Source organism: Cetorhinus maximus, chromosome 3 (genome assembly GCF_964194155.1).
Source record: "Cetorhinus maximus chromosome 3, sCetMax3.hap1.1, whole genome shotgun sequence".
In the NCBI taxonomy this organism is placed as follows: Eukaryota; Metazoa; Chordata; class Chondrichthyes; order Lamniformes; family Cetorhinidae; genus Cetorhinus; species Cetorhinus maximus.
The window spans coordinates 174030379-174049351 of record NC_135881.1 but is presented as its reverse complement, the minus strand read 5'-3'; the positions used below and the strand labels follow the sequence as shown (position 1 = coordinate 174049351).

The 18973-nt window shown below is 42.6% G+C and overlaps 1 long non-coding RNA gene across 1 annotated transcript in view; it reads right to left on the bottom strand.

Moving 5' to 3' along the window:
* The window catches only part of LOC144679049 (uncharacterized), a 138951-nt gene extending 121152 nt beyond the window's left edge, over positions 1 to 17799 (bottom strand). Inside the window, exons 1-3 of the long non-coding RNA XR_013576234.1 lie at positions 17241 to 17799; positions 16129 to 16596; positions 12066 to 12375 (exon numbers count right to left, since the gene is read on the bottom strand). This is a non-coding gene — a long non-coding RNA (uncharacterized LOC144679049). The remainder of the gene's footprint in view (positions 1 to 12065; positions 12376 to 16128; positions 16597 to 17240) is intronic.
* Between the last annotated feature and the right edge of the window lie 1174 nt (positions 17800 to 18973).

The window sequence follows — 18973 nt, the reverse complement described above, 5'->3', positions numbered from 1 at the left end:
CGCAGAGTCGGCTGCGCACCCGCCGAACTGTCAAAGGCCTATTGAGGCCATTTAACTACAATTAAAATAATTAATGGAGCTGCCCATCCAACCTTAAGGTTGGCGGGCAGGCGAAGAGCCCAGGCAGCCTTCACATTTTTCATGGAACCTCATCAACGGACGGGATGTGGTTTCCTGAATGTTTTTGAAATCTTGGAGAAATTTTTAATAAAATGAATACACATGTCCCAGCTCATGTGACAGTTTCACATGAGGGCACATGGTCTGAAGATTTTTTTCTCCTTGATTCAACTTAAGAAACTTTAAACTAATCTCCCTGAGGCACCTCTGCGCCTCAGGGAGATTTCTGCGCTCTTTCGTGTGCATGCATGAAAGGGTGCACTCCTGTCTCAGGGAACCCCGCCCTCCGCCCGCACAGGGAGCACACAGTGCTTCCAGGTACACGTCATGCTGGGTGGGCCCTAACTGGCACGCCGATGTAACATGGCGACGCGGACCCAATTGGGGGTGCCGATGGGGTCCGCGCCCACCCCCGCACAACCCCCCCAACGGGAGGGAAACATTCTACCCTATATATATTTTACACCACTGAAGCAATTTTACATGAAACCATTCTGCACTGATTCAGCCAATGAACCTGCACTAAACTGTTCAAAATGTTAACATCTATAACAGTCACCATGTTTGACAATTCATTTACAACCCATCTTCTCTTCCTCGGTAATACAGATGTGGTGTTTGCTCTGCTGAGTGTCTATATGGTAACTCCAGGGATTCCTTCAACACATGCTTCAAAAGCCCAAGAATTTCACCCTAGTTAAGTAGTCATAATAAATAAATAATGAGTAAATGAGCAAAATTCAAATGTTTGTCTATTCTGAACCTAGTCCTGTAAAGGAAATAGCTTAAAGCCACTTGAACAGAATGCAAGTATGTAGAAATAGTGTCAAAACTAATTGCTTTAAAACATTTAGCAAACTAAAGCAGAATTGATCTAGGTTCAATATCTGATGAGTTCCTGTGCATCTACATCTGATAATACTACACAATCGACTTAAATCACATTTATTCAATTCTGACAAATTTTGTTCAGCCACTTTTAAATGCTTACTTGAAAGTAATATCCCCATATGTTTCACACATTTTGAAACACAACAGGCAGATTGCTTAGTCCTCACATGGTAAAGCAGGAAAATGTCAAGTAGTCTTTCAACTGCTGCATTATATAGGAATACAACTTTGGTGAATTTAATATGGAGCTATTGACTTTGTTTCTAGCAAATATTTGAACAGGTTGTATCACTTTAGCAGGCTGCAAAATATTTCACTAAAATACCTCACTGAAGCTGGACTCACTCAATGGCTCAGTGAGTGTATCCAGTTGTGTGTCTGAATCAAGGGTTGAAATATGATACTGTTCTATGGCAATTAGTGGATCTCTGCAAACATGGTGGTAAATTGAGTTCAGTGTCCTTGGTGGCATGAGAGGAAAGTTGGCCAGGGTTCAGGTACTCATCACTATCTGGCAATCCCTGTTCGAAATGTGTGTGTGGGCACTGTCAGCAGCGTTACCTTGAATAACCCCATGGCACTCACTCTAATCCTACACAGATGACTGAATGCCATTTGGGCAAAGCACCAGAGGACAAGGCCATGTGTAAATCTATATCCCAGCAAGGAGTCAATGACTCCAGGAGAGGGAGAGAGAAATCTGGCACAGGAAACTTCTGTTCAAAAAGTTGTAGTGGACTGGGTAATGCAGTTCATCAGCCTTTCTGGCTCTAGCTTTGAATCTAGATAAAACTTACTGTGGATAATTTTGACTTTGGGCAATAACTATCAGCCACTCATTGTACACCTTTTTTATTCTTTCATGGGACGTGGGCGTTGCTGGCTAGGCCAGCATTTTTATTGCCCATTCCTAATTGCCCTTGAGAAGGTGGTGCTGAGCCGACTTCTTGAACCACTGCAGCCCATGTGGTGCAGGTACAACCACAGTGCTGTTAAGGAGGGAGTTCCAAGATTTTGACCCAGTGAAAGTGAAGGAACAGCAATATAGTTCTAAATCAGGATGGCGTGTGCCTCAAAGGGGAAGTTGCAGTTGGTGATGTTCCCATGCATCCGCTGCCCTTGTCTTTCTAGATGGTAGAGGTCATGGGTTTGGAAGGTGCTGTCGAAGGAACCTTGGTGAATTGCTGCAATGCACTGATTTAGAAATGAAAGTCAAAAGAGAGGCCTAATGGGCAGCTGATCCAACTTTTGGCCATGTTACCACAGGTGTAGCAAAGGTTTCGATCCAGTCACATTGATGCTCAGCATCAAACTCTGTACAAACATAAATAAGCAGCCTATGGCTACATGGTAAATTTGTGTATGGACAACCAATGGCAGGAGACATCATGAAGAAATGACACTCGCAGGAGTCACCCTGTCAGGGCTTAACAGCGTCCTTAACCATCAAGTTCATTCACTGTCAAGTTAGACTCAATCGCCACTTTCAAACTGCAGTAATTCACCCAGTTGCTAAGTCACTATTTCCATTGCAGTGATTGGAGACAACAGTAAGGGAGTTGATAAAACAGAGCTCAATTTATAAATTGTTACAGTGGGCATGGAGGTATGGAAAAGTCAATCAGCTTTTGCTAGAAGGTTCATCTCCCATAATTTTTATATGAAATATTGTATGTGAAATGTAGCTCTTCTATTCATCTTTGCATAAAGGGGACAAACTGAAGCAGGAACAAAATACTCCACTAATTTTAACAGTTTCAGTGACCCACAAGTGAAATGTTTGACCCCATTTTTATTTAGATCAGTTTAAGGCCCAAATGTTCCAGAATCCTAACCCAACTCAGAAAGTCGTTTTTTAAAAATACTCTACCACCAAGGGTAGAAATTGATGGTAATTTGGCTTCAGATAAATGTCCCTTTTACAACCTGACATCAATGAACTTCGAAGTGAAACCCCTTTTACAATTCCCTCATAAACCAGCACAGAGAATCTTTTTACAGAAAAAGTCTATTTGTCTTCCGTTGTTCATATTTTATGTTGAGAAGCTTTCTTTGTCTTGGGGGTACGTGGGAGTGTGTGGGGGGAGAAGGGGGGTGGGGTGGAGGGTGCAGGAAAATCAAGATTATTTTGAGTACAGTAACTGGATTGAATTCAAATTAATTACAATGATATCACTGTCTTAAATAACAATATTTTATTAACCCAGTACTATCTTCCCAAAGAAATATTTGGCATATCATTTTAGTTGGGGACGAGAAGTCATATCATTTTCATTATGGTCATATCATAGTCATTACTCTCTCTGCTCAAGCCTGGTCATTGGGTTATTCAACCACAAAAGCATCACAGCAGGGCTCCAATTGTGTCGCCATATGCCATTTACACACACATGCTCACTTCAATCAGGGGGTTCACTAGATAGCAATCAGGAGAAGGAATGCTGGTTGATTTTCCCTTTCCTAATCCAGGGAGTAGAAAGCTGTAAATTACGTGTCTGCCATTATCCTTGCTGAGATCAACTCACTCACCACAGAGAAGCTGTCAAATCTGACGAACGGTCCTGCTAGGCATTGCAAAAAATCACCGAGCTTTCAAAAGGAGTCTAATTTCCTCTTCTTTTACCATGTTTTATTTAAATAGTACAAATTATTTTCATGTAGCGCCTTCAATGTAATAAAACATCCCAAGGCACTTTACAGGAGCATTATAAAGCAAAATATGGAACTGAGCACACAAGGAGATATTAGGTCAGATGACCAAACTAGGTATGTGTTAAGGAGTATCTTAAAGGAGGACTGCAAGGTAGAGAGGCAGAGACGTGGGGAGATAATTCCATTTGTGGCATCGATAACAGCTATTTCAGTACTGTGGCAGAAGCAGAAACCTAACTGGAGGGGTTCAAGCATGGAGCTCCGGGAAAGATGGGCATGGATTTGGTGAGATTTTCTTTGAGAACCCAAAAGTGCCATGTAAAAATTGTGGCCTGCTCATTTCATTGCTAAATAATCAACTTCTTCCATTGCACCAGTAAGTTCATTCCGGGAGCAGTGAATAATCTTAGAAGTTTGTGATCAGTAACCAGTAATGGAGAAAACAAGACTCTGGATTTTAAAAAAACTGTCTCTGAAAGAGCCCTGGGTGAACTTTGCTACAAGAAACATCCCATTATTTTGTTTATTTTAAAGAAATGCTGTCATCATGAAAACCTCTTCCTATTGTTTCTGACCAGGTTCTATTGATGTAAATCACATAGAAACATATCACTATGTAATTTGTGTGTGATGTCATAAGCTGTCTGTTTGCCTTGCTCCTCTAACACAAATAGATTTAGGATGTTTAGTTTCTCCATGATGACTGTGCATCCATTTTGCTGCTATGCATGGTCTGGAAAGAAATAGGGACACAGTGGTATAAATGTTTTTAAATGAGTAAATTATATTCCTAAGGGATTACTGATGGGTATTTTCAATAGCTGAAAAGAATATTGAAATAATACATATGAATCATTTACTTTGGTGGGAAATTAGGACCTGAATTTTACCTTTGGCGAGCACGCCCGATCAGCAGGCCCGGGAGCGGCCGGGAAACGGACCGCCAACCACGATCGGCCCCCCAACCACGATTTCATGCTGGCTGGCCAATTAATGGCCGGCCAGCGTGAAACACGTGCTGAAATGCTCAGCGCTGCCGGGGTGGGGGCGGAAAGAGGACAGGCGGTGACGTTTCTGCGGACACAGACAAGCGCTGCGAGAAAGCTCCCTGAAGGCAGACAGCTGCCTCAGGGAGCTGGAGACCTGAAAACGTGGAAATAAATGTTTTAAAAGCTGAAAAAGCTGTCCCTGCATCATAAGCAATCAGCTGAAAATATAGCTGATAAAAATGCGGTCCACAGAAATTTATTCTCATTTTATTCCGTCACAGGAATTTCATCCTGCCCTTGGATGAGGTTTGATGAAGAATGCAAAGGCCGCCTGGCCGATTCGCCCATCCGCCAACTGTAAGGTTGGACAGGCCAATGAAAAATCGGAGTCAATTGCGCCATTAATGGGCTTAATTGCCCTCTTAATTGTCGGCGTGCGCGCTTCTGACTATTGCGTGAGTGCGCGATGACATCGGAACTCTTGCCCGACGTTTTCTTGTGCGATTTTACGCCTGACCAGGTCAGGCGCACACCCGCCCGCGGGTCGTAAAATTCTGCCCCTAGGTCTTTTAAAAAAGAGTTACACCTTATGAACTTGAGGAGCAAATTTTAAAGACATAATGAAAAGATGCTTTGTTACTGTTTCATGTCAGCTTATTTGTATTGCCAATACATTTCCAAAATTGTAACAGATTTGCAGTGTAACCTTACTGAGTTTACAATGTGCCCCATGCAAGCTTTTCAACTAAATCTATCAGAAGTTTAGCATCTAGTCTGCATCTTTAACGCTTTAATATATACAAAATCCACTACGTCATGTTATCTCGATTGGCTCAAGTATGAATCTTAAGTAAGCAACAAATCACAACTGCTGTAACTGAAAAGTACAACTTAAGGGTTGTGGGTTCATATCCCACTCCCGGAAACCAAGAACTGTGATTGTACTCGAAAGGGTTGCAATCTGTGACTGTTGATAACTCGAAAGAGTTTCCCATAATCTTACTGTGTAGGTAAAAGATTTAATAATGTACAAGCAAACTGTTACCAATCAATACCAATCAACTAGCAAAGGTGGTGCAAAACCTTTTGAAAACGCTTTCAGCTGCCATCTTGCTTTCTCAATAACATATATTGTTAACTTAACCATTCTACATGGCAACTTATTCCTTTATGATATTTAAGCCAATCAAATGTCAGGTAGGCTTGCGTGTGTAATATATGTACATGAGACACAAGACCCCTGACTAAACAGATTCAGTAACCCCAGGATATAATAATCAATTCTAAGTTTATAATGTAAAAATAAAAACTTAAAATGCAATGAAAACACTTCTAAATTTCACCTGATGTTGGAAATCTAAGCAAGTTAATCAACTAAATTTTGGGCACAGAAGCCTACCCTTTCTCAGCAACCTTGGATTTTTCCTCTTTCTTGCTTTCCTTGCCTTGGGTTTTCCCCCTAATCTTGAGGGTATAGTAAAGGATGCCAAGCTGCATGATGTCTTCAGCAACCCTGCAGACGGAGCGCAGCGTAGATACACTTGGTCACGGCCAGACAGGTCCATCTGTTCCAGGATAGACTTCCTGTTTGTGTCCCGTGCGTTGACAGTCAGATCCACCGACATCAAACCGGTGTTCTTCTCTGACCACTGCCTGCTGCTGGCTGACTGTCACTTACAGGAAGACCAGGGGGTTGGCAGGGGGACATGGAAGCTGAACGTGCAACTGCTGACCCCAGGGAACATTGAGGAGCTCAAGAGGGATTACAAAGGTTGGAGAACCATGAAACCCCTCTTTGAGTCCCTGACACACTGTTGGGAAGCGATTAAGGAAAATATCAAGAGGCTTTTCATCCTCAAAGGCATCCAGAAAGCTAGAAAGGAACAGAGGGAAATGTCCTGACTCCAGAAAAACATGCAGAACCTGCTCCGCCTGCAGTCGATGGGGGTCGATGTCAAGGAGGAACTCCAAGAGGGGAAGAGCCAGCAAGCCTCGCTCTTTGCCACGGAGGTCTCCAAGATCATCTTCCGTTCCAGAGTCCGCTCCGTGGAGCAGGATGAGACGTGCTCACGTTTCTTCTTCCAAAAGGTACACAGAGAGAGCTCTGTGATTAGCAGCCTGAAGGAAGAAGACGGTTCAGTAAAGTCATCGCAGTCCGACATTTTGAGGATCAGCAAATCCTTTTATGCCAGATTGTATGATGTAAAGCCCACAGACAGCACGGCCTCCCAATCCTTCCTGTCCTCTATCATGGAGGTCCTTGACAACAGTACATGGGAGAGCCTGGACAAACCGCTAACTCCTGACAAACTGACTAAGGCCCTTGAGTCCTTCGAGAAGAGTAAAACTCCCGGAAGCGACGGCTTGCCAGCTGAGTTGTATTCGGCTCTGTGGGACTGGATCAGCCCAGACCTGCTAGAAGTGTATGAGAGTATGCTTCTGGCCGGCAGCATGTCAGAATCCATGAGGAAAGGCATCATCACCCTCATCTACAAGGACGAGGAGGAAAGGGAGGAAATTAGAAATTGGCGACCCATTTCACTGTTGAATGTGGACTATAAGATTCTGTCCAAGGTCATCACCAATCGGGTCAAGTCTGCTCTGGAATTGGTGATCCACCCTGACCAGACCTGCACTGTGCCCAGCAGGAAGATTCCTGACAGCCTTGCACTACTCAGGGATATGATTGCCTATGTGTAGGACAGGGGTGTGGGCACCTGCCTCATCAGCCTGGATCAGGAGAAGGCCTTTGACAGAATATCGCACACCTACATGGTGGATGTGCTCTCCAAAATGGGGTTTGAGGAGGGAATTCGCAACTGGATCCAACTGCTCTACACTAACATCAGTAGCGCAGTCTCAATCAATGGATGGGAATCAGATAGCTTTCCTATTAAATCTGGAGTCAGGCAGGGCTGCCCTCTCTCCCCTGTCCTGTTTGTGTGTTGCATAGAACCTTTTGCTGAGTCCATCAGAAAGGATCCGGGCAAAAGAGGTGTGACAATCCCAGGCAGTGGAGGCACTCAGGTCAAAGTCTCCCTGTACATGGACGATGTCGCCGTCTTCGGCTCGGATCCACTGTCGGTGCGCAGACTGATCCACATCTGCGACCAGTTCGAACTGGCCTCGGGAGCCAAGGTAAATCGTGGGAAGAGCGAGGCCATGTTCTTTGGGAACTGGGTTGACCGATCCTTTGTCCCCTTCACCGTCAGGGCTGATGGCCTGAAGGTGCTGGGGATATGGTTCGGAGGGAGCGGGGCATGCGTTAGAAACTGGAAGGAGCGAGTGTCTATGGTGCAAAGAAAACTGGGCTTGTGGGAGCGACGCTCCCTCTCCATTGTGGGTAAGAACCTGGTCATCAGGTGTGAGGCACTCTCGCTGTTGCTGTACGTGGCGCAGATCTAGCCCATTCCACACTCCTGCGTGATGGCGATCACCCAAGCCATCTTTCGCTTTATCTGGAGGTCGAAAATGGATCGTGTCCGCAGGGACGCGATGTACAAGCCTCTAGATAAAGGGGCAAAAAGCGTGCCCAACATCGCCCTCATACTGATGGCCACCTTTGTGTGGGTCTGGCCACGCTGCCGCGGAACGCTCCAAGTAGTTGGACCGTGCCGTACCACCTGTCCCTCGTGGAAAAATTTATGCAGTGAAACACCTTTGACCACAAGTCCATCAGGCAGTGGTCGGCATGTAATGACCTAGAGGCCCTGCGGGAAAAGGAGATGGTTGATCGTGTCAGATGGTTCCCCGGGCAAGCTGTCAAAGTCATTTGGCAGAATGCCTCATCGCCAGAATCTTCCAACAAGCACCAAGATGTAGCTTGGCTGGTGGTGAGAAAGGCCCTCCCCGTCAGATCCTTCCAACACGCCAGGAGTCTCACCCCCTCGGCGCGTTGCTCTCGAGGTGGCTGTGGTGGGGACAAGACTGTTGTTCACCTCCCTGTGGATTGTGCCTTTGCAAAGAAATTCTGGAGAGAGATGCAGTGGTTTCTGTCAAGGTTCATCCCAAGCAGTGCTGTGTCATAGGACTCTGTGCTCTACAGGCTGTTCCCAGGGGGACACACCGAGACAAACATCAACTGCAGCTGGAGGATCATCAACTCGGTGAAAGACATTCTTTGGTCTGCCCGAAACTTGTTGGTCTTCTAGTGCAAAGAGTTGTCCCCGACCGATTGTTGCAGACTGGCACATTCCAAGGTCCAGGACTACGTGCTGAGGGATGCACTAAAGCTTGGGGCAGCCGCCGCAAAGGCACAATGGAGAAAGGTCGCTGTCTAAGACTTTTCTGCCATAGAGCACCGAGGGGCTGGGAATTATGATAGACCCCCACGGGCTGTACGGCACACAATGAATGTATGCATTGAATACTAATTGTATTATAATCGTATTGAAGCACCTCAGATGCAACATGATGTATGTTGATAACTCCAATACCATTGTCTGTAATGACCATATTGAAATGATTGTAATATTCATTGATTGTATTTAAGCACCTCATGATCTATGTGCAAAAGTTGAATCTGATTGTACTTTTTGTGATGGCGATTTAGAAATGTTTTGTAATGTTCTTCCAGATATTTTATGAATAAAGTATATTTTCAAAAAAGAAAATCTTGAGGGTATTATTCTTTCACAACCATTCATATCTCTTCAGAACTGTGCCTGCGATGTTCAGCAATGGAGGAGGAGTGATAGGTGTTTCTAACACATTGTTAAAAGCAGATATAAATGTCTGGTTGAAACTTGGATTTTTTGGGATTTGCTTCAGCAGATGTTAGTGGCAATCTATATTTTGTTTCCATAAACTGGTCCATTCTGTCAGGGCTCTTAAACTTGATAAAAGATCTATGGCCATTTAACAAAAAAGGCAATTTCTTCCTTGCAAAACAACAACAGTTTGGCTATAGAAGACAAATCTGGTGCAGATGAACAGTATATAGTTTTAGAACTTTAGAAATGTTGGTGTTGCATGATGTTACAACTGCATGTCAAACTTAATAACCACCGTATAAATTGTGTTATCTTGAGGCAAGTACATCCACTTCCTCTTTGCCAAGGACACACTGGACAATGGAGCACAGCCCACTGCTGATTCATCCAACCATATCATTAAACACGGCTTACTTTGAACAGTCAAAGAATTTTGTACTGAACTGGATAAATCCTTTCAGTGATAAACTTACACACTTAAGAGTGAGATATATGGGGCTTTCGCAATAAATAGATATAAGCTTCACGAGTGAGAGACAGACTATTGCATTGTCTGATTCATCATAAACGCCATTCATTCTTACAAGTAATATATATCACCTAGCAATGCTATGCTCTCTGCATAAAATAGATTTTTCTCGTGTTGCTGTTGTTTCTTTTACCAACCACCTAAAGTTGTTGTTTTCTGCTTCCCAATCTTTCTGCCAATGGAAACAGTTTCTCCCTGTCTACACCCCTCATGATTGCGTGAATACCTCTATCAAATCTCCTCTTAATGTTCTCTAAGGAGAACAGCTCCAACTTCTCCAAACAATCCATGTATCTGAAGTTCCTCATCCCTGGAATGATTCTCGTGATTTTTTCTGCACCTTCTCTAATGCCTTCACATCTTCACCAAAGTGCGGAGCCCAGAACTGGGGACAATTCTCCATTTGAGGCCAAACCAGTGTTTTATACAGGTTTATCATAACGTCCTTACTTCTGTACTCTGTGCCCCTATTTATAAAGTGCATATGCGATATTAACCATGTTCTCAACCTGTCCTGTCACCTCAATGATCTGTGCACATATATCCCCAGGTCCCTCTGTACCTGAACTGTCTTTAGAATTCTACCCATTAGTTTGTATTGCCTCTCCTTATTCTTCCTATCAAAATAAATCACTTCACACTCCTCTGCATTAAGTTTCATCTGCCACTTGTCTATTCATTCCACTAGCCTGAATATGTCCTTTTGAAGTTTAACATAATCCTCCTCACAGTTCACAATACTTCCAAGTTTTGTGTCATCTGAAAATGTTGTGCACTATACACCCAAATCTAGGTCATTAATATGTATCAAGAAAAGCAGATTAACACCAATCATCCAGTCAAAAAAATAATCATTCACCATTATTCTCTGTTTCATGTCAATCAACCAATTTTACTGTCCCTTTTATTGCATGAGTTCTTACTTTGCTCACAAGCCTGTTATATGACACTTTATCAAATGTGTTTTGGAAGTCCACGTACATCAATTGCATTTCTCTCAACTACCAGCCAATAGTTAGTGGAGGAGACGGGAGTCTCATCCACCAGCTGGAAAGCCAGCAAGAGCCTCACATCATCTCTTTTACGGAAGGCACGGTATGGCACACACCCAAGACCTAGTATCATCGCTGGATCCCAGACCACAGGTGAGGGGGGGAGGGGGTGTCACGAGGAGGGTGTCACGGGAGAGGGGGCAGTGGGGATCGGCAGCAAAGATAGGGAGTTGGCTTTCAGTGGGCCCCTGTCGCCGATGCTGAGTCCCTCAATCAGGCACAGAGTGCCTTTAAACAAGGGATCCCTCCCCAGGAGCCTGCCATTAACACCACATGGGTTTGTTTAACATGCTACCCACATGGCAAGCCTCCCACCCGCTACTGCATTAATATCAGTGGCAGCAAATGAGGCCATTAAGGGCCTCAAATAGCAGCAGAGCAGGAATGCCATCCATAGGTCTTCCCGCCACAGACTTAATCAGGGTGGAGGCAGGATCCTTGGTCACCATCCCATCTGCCACCAAACTCACCAAGGGGGACGGCACTAAATTCCACCCACCTCCGCTACTGCATCAAGGAAACTATTGGGAAGGTAATTAGTATTGCATACAGCAAGGATGGTCCTGTACTCCACTGAATGAAAGCTGATAACTTGATGTTGTCTCTCATGTTTCCTAATGAACTTGCATAGTCAGCCAATGCAATTGACCTAAAATATTTTAATTCGCTTTAACTTCCTCCTCCCACTGCCTTTATGCTCCAAATATGGGGCCAATATATAGATCAATGTCAAGTTACTTTTTATCAAAATTTTGCCCAAGTTTTATATAAAGGACAGACATTATAGCCATTATCATTGATCGAAAGACAGACTTAGCAGCCAGTGTTGTAACTGAATCCATTTATAGATAATTGAAGAAAAGCCTGAACAAAAATGAAAAAATATAGCTGCTGATGGTTTTCAGTACCAAACAACATAAATTCCTGAAGGAACATTATTATTTGTTACCTGTGTAGTCTCATTCTACACCTAAATTCTGATTAAATTCTCTTCTCACCATGATTCGCCACCAGACAGTGAAAATCTTTATATAGGAAAACATTTTTAAAAGAAAATAAATTGTTTTAGTTGACTTCAGTGTGCAGAAATTGAGAGAAGCAAAGCAAAAACTTGACATACCTGAAATTCATCCCAAATCCCGCTCAATAAATTTATCCAAATGCCACTATCTTCATAACAAATAGTTCCCAGATCCAATTTGTAAAAATAATTGCCAGAGAAATCAAGTTTGATTATATCCTACATTTGGTGTTTCATGATTCTCTCGTGATTCAGCCATTGTTCCCAAGATTTAAATGACGAACCCTTCAAAAAATGTCGTGCAGCTTGCGGGCCTACAAATGCACATATATCCACTATTATTAGGCTCTTCGAAGTTGTAAAGATCCATATCGGTTCTTCATCCAGGCATGTTCTGGTGAGTGCTTCCCTTGCAGAAGAAAACAATTTGTTAGCCAGTTGACAATTCGTTTCTACAACATTTTGACTAATTTAATTTTTATTTTGCATGAAGTAGAACAGCCCCAATGAAGTAAACACTCATGTGCCCTATAAAATCATTCATGGCTAACTTTCTGTTGAACAAGCATCATAATGCCTAGTAGGCAACCAATATACATCTAAAAAGTGGAAATGAATTCTCAAATGGACATTAGAAAGCAATAAGGTGTACCAAGACTTCTAGAAAGCTGCTAAGACAAAGTTTTACTTAAAAGTTTGTTACTTAAGCTTAGTTATGAAAATTCAACTTATGATTCAGAAACAGATAGGAAACAGTTGGATACTGTGAACAGGGGATTAATGGGTTTTCTTCTTGGTGGATGAATTAGGATATGTCAAAAGAAGGCTGCACAGATTGTTACGAGGATGCCTTTTTTTTAAAGAAAAAGATACAAATTCTAATGCCTTTTTTCCTGGCTGGATTTTAATAAACTAATCTTATTAAGACAATGGGTTACTACTAGCCAGCCATAATACACGACGGGGAACAGACAGTTAACCCCTCCTCATACCCTAAGGATGTGAAAGACCCCATCTTCCTGTTGGCTTTCACACTATCTTGAAACTCGTCAAACCTTTCTGAGATGAGACATCAAAAACCAACACAATGATTACAGCAAGGGTAATCAAATTCCTCTCAAATATACAGCCAGCAAGGTTTCTTAAGAACTGTTTACCAAGCCAGAGAGCAAAGATCAGAAGAATACACTGAGAGGCTACAAACAGCTCTGCCTCTCTCTTTCTCTCTCTCTTGGAAGTATTGTGCATGGATATTGCAGAGTAACCAACTCAAGAAGAGAAAATCTACTGCAAACCAAGGCTTTTGGGGGATCAAATATAGAAATCCATTCCATACAGTTGTACCCAGGAAGAAACTGAACAAAACAGCTACAATGTGGAATCACCACATTGAGGCCAGCCAAAGGGCAGTTGACCATATATTTGTTTGATTGTTTATTTTCTTCACGAACAGTAAAAAAAGTCTTTAAGTCAATCCCATGTATTCTACCAACTGTACTAGTGTGTTGTGGGGGGTGCAAGGAATGTGTGTGACGTATGAATGAGGGTCACGATTTACTTTTTTTTAAATTCAGATCAAAGGGTCAATAAACTTGCCTCATCCTTTGATTTAAGTTCAAAAAACTGTCTGGTTAATTCTTTATAATCTGAAGGTGTACATAGTAGGACTCCTGTAGTATTGGCAAAGCACATCCTCGCTAAATTCATAACTAAACCCTGTTACAGCCAGAACTGGAGTGGTAGGTTAGGGGAGTCAATCTTTACCCCTCCTCAGATGGTCATAACAAGATGATTCAATATTGATATGACACTCATGAGTTAGATGAGAGAGCGATACATGACTGTTGTCCGATTGCAGCTTGTCTTACTGATAGTTTCTGCAATAAATAGGGCAATTTTAATCAAGGCTAAGCAATCTTTTCAAATGACCCTCTCAAAGAATTACTCCAGTAAGTTAATTTTAGATTTGAGAAATGGCTTTTACTTGGTGCTGAGATGGAGTCTCTTTGGGAATAGTTCTGTTAATACTGTGACTTTAAATAGGTTTTTTAAAGAATGTCTTTATTTAAATAGTCATATCTATCCTGATTCTATTTTTTAAAAGTTAGCATTAAATTGGCAATTTCATTTTGTCTCAAGAGTTAAACTGCGCCATACAGAACTTGCAAGAATTCCATAAATAGTGTCCCAAGAAATAATTAATTCATCCTCTCTTTTCAATATATGAGAAGTTACATGTCATACATGATGGATTTCCTGAACTCCTGAGTCTTCCAAGGCATTAATTCCATTTATATCCCACACCCTCTCCAAACCTCAACAGTGTACTATGTTCTCCATTATTGTCAGCCTCTTAAGATTCCTTCAGTAGACTGGTAGCATTAAATTGAATTATGGCTGAAAGCAACATAGATTAAGAAAGAGAGGGAGAAAAAGTAGGAGAAAAGAGAATAGAAAAGAAGAGAAAAATTGGGGAACAAAAGAGAAAATGTAAGGAAAGAAAGAAACTTGCCTGTATATATGATCTCTGTTTTGACCTTACTGCACCAAGATACTTAAAGATAAATGTAATTTTTAGCTGTGCGGCAGTGAGTCATTTTAAACAAAGGGATGGAATCTCAACTCACTTTGCTTCACAACTTTTTAAATCAGTTTACTTCCAGTCAGCAGGTGCAATGTGGGTACAGAAATAATCTGATCACACATACTTTTTAGGACATGATTTTATTTGTTGCCAATGGGCTTAAAGGAACCAAATCTGGACTGTCTTTCATTCCAAACCATTTCTTTATGCCGAATACTGAAATGTCACAAGATTTTTTTTAAAAAACGGATGGGTGGAAAAGTGCTGCAGTAACAACTAAAAATGTGACCAGTCTTTGACCGTAAAGCAGACACTGAAGAAAATCAATGAAATTGTAGTTTGATGGGAGTTATGAACATCATGATCTGCGCAAACACGAAATCTGTCTCGTTCTATTTGGAATAGCCTAAATAAATTCCAAAATTAAATATCTTAGTGATACCTGTCTTTAGTTAATAGTACAAAAATATATTGAGTATTTATTCAGATAAACATTCGACATATTGCAAAGGAAATCGTTTTTGTTAAACTTTTGCTGAGGTTAGTTTCAAACAACCTATCCTTAAAAATTCATTCCGGGTTGAATAGGTTTTAACAAGAGCTATATAGGAAACAAATAGAAATCGGTTTAAAAAATGAAATGTTTCAATTAGGCAGACTATAAAAAACGAAATCTACGAATTATTAACTGGAGAAACGCGGTTGCCAAACAATGGTCCTCTCTCACGAGGAGTTTCTGGGTAACAAAAGAACAGGGAGTGGCTGAACTCTCTGTTTAAAAACCGAGGAAAGTAAAGAAGCTCCAAATCTTGGTCAGAAAATGATAACTGATTTACCCCAATCCCAATTCACTTTCACTTGCACCTAGTTAAGAATATGCTGTGAAATTCTGGTTGGACAATACAATGTATCTGGCCGGAGTCAGTACAGTGACCTATAATCTATTGTTTTAACTCTGCCTTTGTAAACTACACCCGAGATCTAAAGTACAGTTAACCATTTGGCTATTTTTTTTTAAATGTTCCATATTACAACTGGGCTTTGATAATTAGCAGAAAGACTAAATATCTCTGGACGAAAGTCTGAGGAAAGCAGCAGTTATTATTTATACTGTCTCCGCTGATTTAACGGCAGTGCAAAGATTGCAAACGATTGTGTTAATCCAGGAACGCTCACCAACATGTTGCGGTACCTTGTCGTGTTAAGGTTGTGCCAGATATATTTCAGGCAGGTTCAAACTTCTGTTCGCAGTCCATACGAAAAGCTGAATATTCTTCTCAAGCAAATAGTAAAACTATTCAGATTGCTCTTTGTCCAAAAAGAGAACCAGACACAGAGGGGGGGGGGGGACAAAGAGAAAGAGGAAGCGAATAAGAGACAAAGACTGACAGTGATATGAGTTCAAGGAACAGTTCGCTCCTACAACCTTAAACAAAGAACTTGCAATTTTTAGGTTGAGCCTGGACGAATCTCTACGCTTAAAATATCCAACACTGGACTTTGAGCACAGACAAAAGAGAGAGATGTCCGCATATTTTTCCCTCTTAGTAATAGCTGTTACACATAACATTTCCTTACCTCGACTTGTGGTCCACCGCCGATATGAATAGTATGGAATCCTCTTCATCCTAGATATTAACTCAACATTTTAAGCCCGCCCCCCACCCCTTTTTTTTTGGAGTGGAGAAGCTATATTTAGAGGCGAACCCTTATTGCCAATCTGGCGCATTAACTGTTGCTCGAAGGAACACGATGCAACTTTTGCAACCCCAAGTTTCAAACCTGCGCAAACGTACATTATTCTCAAAAGGAACAGCAGAAATGCTGACGTTCTGCCTACTAACTGGGGAGAAGGGGAATGAAGCCCGGAGTGTTGTGATATTTATCCTGACTCCAGGTTGATTAACGGCGGCTGTTAACTACTGTAAAACAGGGTACAAGGTCGCAAGTGCTCCTGATCAAATACTTGTTTTCACTAGTTCGATTTGATTGTCAGTTTTCCTTCCCTCGTCTTTTAAATTCTTCCGACTGTGCGATATTTTCAACCTGAAAAAAATACAAAACTGTCAATAACTCCTTATTAAAGCGCCAAGCAAGGAGCAGCAATGAAAATCGAGACATGATATTTCCGCCAGTTTCATCTTTGTTTCATAACATGACCACCCCACCCCAAAAAAAAAATCACCAACTAATCACCTTGCATTCTGGCTGAAGAGCCATGCAATGCCAGCCCATGTTCGATGTAGTCACTGTGAGGAGTTACTGAGACCCTTCGCTCTATTCAGACGAATTAAGAGCTGGTTTCAGTGTGATGAATCCAAACTGGGAACAAAGACTTGCTCAGGGCCTTCCGAGTTCAATATCAGCCGCTGCAAGGAGGCTGCAGTCCGCCACTCACTTCCTACCTGTTGCTCGCCGACTGTATATATTTTTAAAACAATATGCCTGGCATTTCCACGCTCATGTTGCAACGCCTAGCGTGGCAGGAAAACGAAGCAAGAAAATGAAACTTTATCGGGGGCTGCTTGACATTAAACTGAACATGCCCCTGCAATCAAAAAGAGGCCATTCCATCAACTTTCGCTCTCTCCAGCGCGGTTTTTAAACCTTCCTTTTATACCGTCACGTACAGCTGTCAAGACATGGTGGGGGAGAGGGGGGGGGTGAAATCTTCCTTAAAAAAAACTTACCCCAGAGGCATGGAAATGGTCATCACCTGCAGCCCCAGACCGCAAGTCCTCCAATAATATCGAGAGTGAGTGCGTGTCTGCGGGTTAATTCTCTCTGATCTCTTTCAAGCCTCTCTGAGTAGAACAAAGGAAACTCCTCTCTCCACTGCGTAAAAGGCTTTTGTATTTAACTTTGGTGCTGACGCGCTCACGCACTCTTTCCTCTCACGGGCGCTCAGAGCCTTAACTTCTCATCATCCGAGAGCAGGAACATTCATTCCCCAGCCGAACACACACACACACACACACACGCCCCAGGACAACTCACATCTCGCTCGAGTTTGCTGTGTTTTGGGTTTTTTTTGGAGTGCTGTTTTTTTTTTAGAGTGGAGCTTGGATTTTTCTTTAATATAAAGTTTGGAAGCCTTGACAGCAGTTTGCCTTTGTCCTCACCGGGGAGGACATTCTGACCGCGCCTTTTGCTGGTTTTGCAGCCCCTTTGAACCCGCCCTTGGAGGGGCAAGATGCAGGAGCTGGCAGATCTCACCCAGGGCAAGGGAGGCATTTTTTTTCTAAAGAAAAGATAAAGTTCAGATCAGAAACCGGTAGCCTGGGGGATATGGTCGCGGAGGCTACAGCGAGGATCTTCAGAGAGAAAAGGGAGGGAGGGAGGGAGGGGGGTGCGGTTGTGTAACAAGCAACAAAGATCTACCAAGAGCGACGACAAGGGACATCTGGGCATCATCTCGAGTCATTGAGGCAAGAGCTCAGAATGCCAGCCGTGTACTCCGGCACTGACAAGGGAGCAGACCTGAAATTAGCCCCAATGCAGATTACGATATCTCGTCAAAGAGAACCAGTCTGGACCACTGGCAGCCCAGATACGCCAGCCTGTACTTTTCGAGTGATTGCAGGATTCGATATCAACCTAAAAGACCCACAGAAAGAGAGAGTTCCCTCAAACGGACTGAAACGAGAACCCCACTAGAAAGTCTCTCGTTTCTCATCAGGATTTATGGCACCGTCACGTTAGCTGAGTCCTGCCTGTCTTTTTTTTTCCCCCATATGAATTTAACAAGCGATAATGATATTGAAGGTTTGGTGAACATTGCATTCCGGGCTGATTGAGACAGGTCGACTAATAGACCTTTCCTTGACAATCACAGCGAGAACGCCACGCGATGACCTGCAAGCTCCAACCTTATGAACATTTTTCCAATCGGAATTGCGCCCGACTTGTTGGAATGTTACATTGGGCGGAGGGAAGAATCACTTAGCAGCAGCGATGTCGACCTTTGATGTTAGTAAACCAGATCCGGCATTAAAAACAACTTCCATTTATATAGCGGCTTTAACGTAGTCAAAAAGTCCCAAGGCGCTTCAGAGGAGCGTTATTCAACAAAATTTGAGATGGAGCTAGGTAAGGAGTTACTAGGACAGGTGACCAAACTCTTCAGACAGTTGTCAGGGAGACGGGTGGAGTCCATAGTCCCCGAACAGAGTTTCTGGCAGGGACCCAAAGAAGTAGGTTTGAAGGAGCCTATTAAAGGAGGAGAGGTGAAGAGATTTAGGGAAGGAATTCCTGCACTTTAGTGTTTAGGCAGCTGAAAGACAGAGCCAATAGTGAAGAAATGAAAATCTGGAGTGGCACTGACAGAATGAATGGAATAGAAAATAAGAATGAAAATTTTAAAATCCTCGGTGCTGTGGAACTGGGACCCAATAGTGGCCAGCAAGCTCAAGGATGATGTGTG